The sequence below is a fragment of the Alligator sinensis genome, unplaced genomic scaffold (assembly GCF_000455745.1).
Source record: "Alligator sinensis unplaced genomic scaffold, ASM45574v1 scaffold1027_1, whole genome shotgun sequence".
Lineage (NCBI taxonomy): Eukaryota > Metazoa > Chordata > Crocodylia > Alligatoridae > Alligator > Alligator sinensis.
This window is the reverse complement of record NW_005843209.1, coordinates 80539-87859: the sequence shown is the minus strand read 5'-3', so window position 1 is coordinate 87859 and position 7321 is coordinate 80539. Positions and strand designations below refer to the sequence as shown.

Genomic DNA, 7321 nt, shown 5'->3' with positions numbered 1-7321 from the left:
TCTTGGACAAAAGTCCAAAAACTGACCTCTTGCCCCCCCCCCCCAAAACTGTTGCCCCACAAACCTGCCACGTACAAGGTTGGTAGGACATTACCTATATAGTCACCCAAGAGGATTTGTACCCTGTACCTGGGGCGGCAGTGGGTCTGACAGGCAGCATCCATCTGGACTATTTGCCATGGTTCTGCAACGTGAATGTAAACTATAAGAAATCTGAAGGAAGACTTTAGGGGGTAGGTAGGGTAGCACACTCCAAACTTTTTATATTTGTAAACTTACCATTCTGGTGATGCCACTGGGATCTGCAGTTCTGAATGCAGCAGTGAGCGCATCGGGCAGGAGGCATCACGTATACAACTGGTGGCAGCCATGGAAAAATTAACAATCGGGTACTATGACACAGGGAATTGGTCAGCCCTCCATTTCTCTTAACAATATTATGATCATTAATATTATTATACCTGGAGCACACACTACGCCATGCCCTGAATACCTACGGCCAGCTGTGGAGGAGGAGGACGGTAAGGAAAAAAAAAAAAACCAAAAACAAAAAAAACACAACACACCCCACATAGAAAATACAAATCACAGTGGCACCTACTGTCTAAAGACTTGAACTACAGAAATAGAGCAGTACCACCTGGTGCCAACAGAAAGTAATTACAAGTCTTTGAGTCGCTGACTGTTTGCACAACATGAATCCATAGATTGGAGTGAGGTAAGTGAACTCGACGCAAAATTAAAAAAGGTCCTAGCAGTGTTAGTTTACATGCCGAAAAGACTTAGAGCGGTGGGAAATCCCAATAGTGCGCACGCACACAGTTCCATTGGTGTAAATGGGAAATCTTGTGTCATCTACAACCACCCCATGCGACAAAGAGAGAGGAAAAAGGCAAGAGGGATTAGGTAGGCCAGTCATAGCCCCCTCTGTGCCATCCATAGTTTCATAAATTCATAGATGCTAGGGCCGGAAGAGACCTCAATAGATCATCGAGTCCAACCCCCTGCATAGGCAGGAAAGAGTGCTGGGTTTAGATGACCCCAGCTAGATGCCTATCTAACCTCCTCTTGAAGACCCCCAGGGTAGGGGAGAGCACCACCTCCCTTGGGAGCCCGTTCCAGACCCTGGCCACTCGAACTGTGAAGAAGTTCTTCCTAATGTCCAGTCTAAATCTGCTCTCTGCTAGTTTATGGCCATGGTTTCTTGTAACCCCCGGGGGCGCCTTGGTGAATAAAACCTCACCAATTCCCTTCTGTGTCCCTGTGATGAACTTATAGACAGCCACAAGGTCACCTCTCAACCTTCTCTTGAGGAGGCTGAAGAGGTCCAGGTGCCCCAGTCTCTCCTCATAGGGCTTGGCCTGCAAGCCCTTAACCATATGAGTGGCCCTTCTCTGGACCCTCTCCAGGTTATCCACATCCCTCTTGAAGTGAGGCGCCCAAAACTGCACGCAGTATTCCAACTGCAGTCTGACCAGCGCCCGATAGAGGGGAAGTATCACCTCCTTGGTTCTGTTCGTCATGCATCTGCTGATGCACGATAAAGTGCCATTAGCTTTTCTGATGGCTTTGTCACACTGACGACCCATGTTCATCTTGGAGTCCACTAGAACTACAAGATCCCTTTCCGCTTCCTTTCCACCAAGCAGGTCATTTCCTAGGCAGTAGGTATGCTGGACATTTTTCCTCCCTAGGTGCAGCACTTTGCATTTCTCCTTGTTGAACTGCATTCTGTTGTTTTCTGCCCATATGTCCAACCTGTCCAGGTCTGCTTGTAGTTGTTCCCTGCCCCCCGGCGTGTCCACTTCTCCCCACAGTTTTATGTCATCCGCAAACTTGGACAGAGTACACTTCACTCCCTCGTCCAAGTCGCTGATGAAGACGTTGAAGAGTATCGGTCCAAGGACCGAGCCCTGCGGGACCCCACTGCCCACACCCTTCCAGGTCGATACCGACCCATCCACTAGGACTCTCTGGGTGCAACCCTCTAGCCAACTCGCCACCCACCAGACTGTGTAGTCATCCAAGTCACAGCCTCTTGTTTACCAGTATGGTGTGGGATACCGTATCCAAACTATCCCATTTGCCCCCAGTGCCTCCAACCCACTGCACCCCTGTCCTTGGTAGTCACCCCTGCTGCAGGGCTTACACCCAAACAGAAACAGAGGGTCCTTTTGTGTGCAAATCAAGATTTCCATAACAAAGGCTGCTGTTCCCAGCACAGTATTTGGGGGAGGTGGGGAAAATGGTGATGTTTTGGGGGAGGCAGAACTATACGGGGGGGAACATGGAAGTTGGTGCAGACAAGGGAGGCAGTTGGCACAGGGGGATGCAATGGAGACCCCAGTGTGTGGGTCCCAGCCACCTTTGATCACAGCTACAGCCTATTTTAGCCATATCACTTTGATTTCCTGCCCACTCGCCCACCTGCGCAAAGTCTCAAAGGGATGAGGGATAGGGGGACAGGGAAGGGAGCACCAAAAGGCACTCTACTCTGTGCACATCACTACCACCCCCAGGAGGAGAGGGAACAGCTGGCATAGTGCTGCCCTGCAAAGCTGCCACCTGAGCAGTGGGAGTTGGCAAAGCCACCTGGTAAAATCTCAGCTCCCAGTCAACTCTCCTACTGACCCCTTCCCCCAGCAGCCTGGGAAGGGAAGTACCATGGCAGAGGGCAGGCTCATCAGATGGCACAGAGCAGGGAAGCAGGGCTTGCAAGAAAAGCCAGAGCAGCTGTCAGAACCTGAACCTTTTGGCTAAACCTGAGCCAGGTCTGGGTGATCCTAGCAGTTCTGCCCTGCTGCAGAAGCCAGGCACTTTGTCCCTTGCTCTAAAAGCTCCCTGAATGTGTTAAAATACAGGCTGCTGCTAAGGAGGGTAAAAGGGCCAAACGCTGGTCTGCAGCACCATCTCCTTTATGCCTTGCAAAGACCAGAGGGATGTCAGGGATCACCCCAATAATGAAGGAATGACAGGGTACAGCAAAGCCTGCAGAGCCAATCCTCTGTGTTCCAGTCCCCCATAAGCATAGGAAGCAACTGTGTGGGGGGTAGGGGTGCAAGAACTGAGCTGGGTTGGAGCCAGAATACAATGCACTCCAGCAATCCCCAGTGGACAGAGTAACCCCCAGAGGTTCTATGCAGGTGACAGGAAAAAGCAGTGCCTCCGCTGCCCCAGGTTGTAACTCAGGCTTATTATCTAAATAAGTTACATCAAGACATGGCAGGAGAATAAAAGGTGTATCTAAATAAGTTACATCAAGACATGGCAGGGGAATAAAAGGAAGGATCCAAGACAAAAGATAGAAGGAGAAGCATTTAAGGGACTTCAAGGGCACCCCTCATAGGCCACAGGGAACAAAAAGAGAAGAGAAAAAAATGCCATTTGAGAGGGCAACCTGTTACAGGCACCGACAAAGCTGTGCATGGGGATCCTAGGACTGAGGAAGCAGAGGGGCTGCACGTTTGGAATGCAGATGACCGGGCAAAACAATGGTCTGGGTGGGAGGGCTAGAGCAGAGCTGGAAAGGGCTGGGGAAAGGCTTAAGGGAGCAATCCTGACAGCACAAGGGTTGTCCATCCCATCTCGGAGGAAAGGTAGCAAAAGGGCACAGCAACCCCCTTGGCTCGGCAGGGAACTCATGGACCTCCTATGTCTAAAAAAAGAGGCTTATAAAGGATGGAAGACGGGAATCGCCAATAAGGAGTATTCTGCACTGCTCCGTACCTGTAGGGAGAAAACCAGGAAAGCCAAGGCTGCAACCAAACTCCAACTGGCTGCACGCATCAAGGACACTAAAGTCATTTTTTAGATGCGGGGAAATCGGAAGAAAAGCAAGGGCAATATTGGACCCCTGCTAAACCAAATGGGACAACTGACACCCAGGAAAAAGTCAACCTGCTTAACGGGTACTTTGCGTCAGTTTTTCCACCAGCCTAAAGGGACCATCCTACCTAACATGATGTGGGATAGCTAGGGCGAGGGTGAATTTATACCCAGCATTGGTGTAGACCTTGTAACGGAACACCTTGAGAGGTTGGACACCTTCAAGTCAGCTGGTCCCGACAGCTTGCACTCCAGAGTACTTAGTGAGCTGTCAGGCATCACAGCCCAGCCACTGGCAAGGACATTCAAGAACTCATGGCACTTGGGTGAAGTGCCCGAAAATTGGAAGGAGGCCAATGTGGTGCCTATCTTTAAGAAAGGGAAGTAGGCCCAGGGAACTACAGGTCAGTCAGCTTGACGTCCAATCCTGGGAAGATTTTGGATAAAAATTATTAAAGAGACCATTCTAGACAAGTTGGTTGATGGCAACATCCTGAGGGAACAGCCAGTACGGGTAGGTTTTGCCTGACCAACCTCATTTCCTTCTATGACCAGGTGACATATCACCTGTACAAGGGAGAAGAGATTGACATCTTATATCTGGACTTTAAAAAAGCCTTTGGGCTGGTGTCCCATGGTCTCCTCATAGAAAAATTGGCCAACTGCAGCCTCTGCTACATCACAGTCTGATGGAAGGGGAATTAGCTGTAAGATCAAACCCAGAGAGTGGTAGTCAACAGGCATGAATCAGCATGGCACTCCATGACCAGTGGTGTCCCCCAAAGCTGTCCTTGGACCTGTAGTCTTTTTAACATCTTTATTAATGATATGGACACTGGTGTCAGAAACGGACTGGCCAAGTTTGCCAATTACACTAAACTTTGGGGTAGAGTGTCCACACCCAAGGACAGGCTGGTGATCCAGGCTGACCCCGATAGGTTTGGAAAGTGGGAGGATAAAAACGTGATGACATTCAATACGGAAAAATGCAAGGTACTTCACCGGGGGGAACCACATCAAACTTACACACTCGTCAGTGTGACGCTCGCTAGCATCACGGCCGAAAGTGACTTGGGGGTCACGATTGATCACAAGATGAACATGAGCCACCAATGTGATGTTGCAACTCGTAAAGTGAACAAAACTCTGGCTTGCATCCATAGATGCTTCTCAAACAAATCTCAGGATGTCATCCTCCCGCTGTACTCCGCCTTGGTGAGGCTGCAGCTGGAGTCCTGCATCCAACTCTGGGCTCCACAATTCAAGAAGGATTTGAAGTAGCTTGAGAGAGTCCAGAGGAGAGCCACATGCATGATCAGAGGGCAAGAGAACAGGCCTTTGAAGAGAGGCTGAGAGCCATGGGACTCATCAGCGTGGAAAAGGACAGGCTCACGGGTGACCTGGTGGCAGCCTATAAGTATATAAAGGGATGTAGATCAGGACCTGGGGGACTTTCTGTTCACCAGAGTGCCCCAAGGGATGACAAGATCTAACGGTCACAAACTCCTACAAGACCGTTTATGCTGGACATAAGGAAAAACTTCTTTACTATCCAAGACCTTCTTTACTGTCCAAGACTCCCTCCAGAGGTGGTTTGCACTCTTTCAAGAAATGTTTGGAAGCTTATCTTGCTGGAATCCTTTGACGCTATCTGACTTCCTGCCCCTGGGGCAGGAGTCTGGACTCTACGATCTTCCAAGGTCCCTTCCAGCCCTAATGTCTACAAAATTTATGAAGAGATGAATGAGTAGGGCTGGGGGTATAGGGAAGGAGGGGCAGGATAGGAATATAACACAACTGCCCTGGATGCTGGAGTCACCCCAGAGACTGATCAGGTCCATGCACTTCCCTACTGTCCAGCTGTTTTATTTTTGGCTGTGACCCTCCCCCAGGAGCCCTGCATGTCCCTAGAGCACCTGAACTCCCCAGAGCCTGCCTGTGGGAACCAACCAGCCCAAGGCATACCAGGCTGCTAGTCAAAAAGATCACCAAGGAGAATGCTCCTGGGTTTAACAGTGCTACTCCAGGCACTACAGAACATATGCAGGAGCTCAAGAGACTGACACCAAGCAGCCCAAGGGGGTGGGGGAGGGAGGAGATCCCAATGGGAGTGGATACCTCAGGGGCTGGGTTACAGTACAGGGCAGGAAGAGTAAGACCTTGTGCTCTGGAAGAACCAGACAGTCCAAGCCCATGGAATAGGAAGCAGAAACCAAGAAAAGTGACCCAATGCAAAGCCAATTTCCATCATCTCCATTACTCCATTCTACTATTGTCATTTCAGGTCAGCAAGGACCACTGCAGCCTCTCACTTGGGCTAGGTACAGACATTCAAAAACCCCAAGGCAGAACTGATCAGAGTTATGTGGTTTTCTGTAAGCAGTGCCGTCATAAGTGCTGACTCCATGGGTACTCCAGGACTCAAGCACCCACCAAACAAAAAAAAAAGTTAGTGGGTGCTCAGCACCCATAGACCATGGCTATTTTGATTTTAACATGTTATATCTCTGTGGCTGCTTGCTGGCATTGAAACAAACTGTGCTTTACTAGAAGATGCAGTGCATTACTTCAGCACAGCTCTGCAGCATCTGGAAAGACTGGGCGCTTCATCAAGGGTTTTTGGCACTTTTAGCTAGAGCCGATTCAGTCAGCCAAGAGTGCCAGAAAAAAAAACAAACAAGCCACTTAAGCACCTGATCTATACGGATGTCAGGTGAGCCAGGTTGAAGGAGCGGGCTGACTCTTCTGAACATGCACAAGGCTCAGCATTCACTAGCAAAAATCAAAGTCAGCACCTATAGGTGCAGTTCAGATCAGCAGCAAACAGAATACACATTCGCTTTTTGGGAGAGGGTGCAACACTTAGTCTGGTTTAAACATGGCAGAATCCAGTCTATGTGCACCAAACTTCTGTTCTGTTACAGGTACAGACCAGTTTCCAGTCACTTACAGGTAAAAGTGTAATGTCTGTACTTGGCCCTGGAGAAGACTGTGTGATCTCCTGAGGCTGGGAGCAAAGGGGATCAGGAGAGGGGCTCTTACAGGAGTGGTCCAGCCAGCAAACTCCCCCCCTCCCCCCACCCCCCCCAAAAAAACAAAAACAGCGTACAAACCACAGACAGAGGTAAGCAAAGCCTTTGACCACAGCAGAGCTGTTCTGAACTGATGCAGCACAAGACACTCCCTGCGATTGTGAGGGACAAGAAGAATGAGGTGAGACAGTGGGAGGCCCCAACACATTGGACCCATTCACTAGGTTGATGTCGCTCTTTTGGCTCTGGCCTGGAAAATGCCTCATACAGCATTGCTAGTCAAACTTCTCTTTGGCTCAGGTGTTCAGTCACTCTGGGTACACAGGCTGGAAAGATGCTGTGGTACTTTACACAAGTCAAGGATGACACTAGCTTTGAAAATCAGCTTTGCCTCTCTTGAATTGGCCCCGAATCATGCTAATTGGATACCAGCAATTAATGAGCTCAGAGCAGCTCATATTTCA

General features: G+C 49.6%; 1 protein-coding gene across 8 annotated transcripts in view; it reads right to left on the bottom strand.

The window, feature by feature from the left end:
- LOC102386147 (mitochondrial fission factor homolog A) overlaps window positions 1–7321 on the bottom strand; it is a 34110-nt gene that overhangs the window by 25140 nt on the left and 1649 nt on the right. For 2 of the 8 annotated variants that reach the window (XM_025194443.1, XM_025194442.1), the window contains exons 2-3: window positions 280–357; window positions 95–184 (exon numbers count right to left, since the gene is read on the bottom strand). The exons of 1 other annotated variant lie outside the window; for it this stretch is intronic. The gene's annotated coding sequence lies outside the window, so the exon portion shown is untranslated. Of the gene's footprint in view, window positions 1–75; window positions 185–279; window positions 358–6938; window positions 7010–7321 lie in introns of all 8 variants that reach the window. 5 more of the 8 variants (XM_025194441.1, XM_025194440.1, XM_025194444.1 and 2 more) reach the window with 4 other exon arrangements.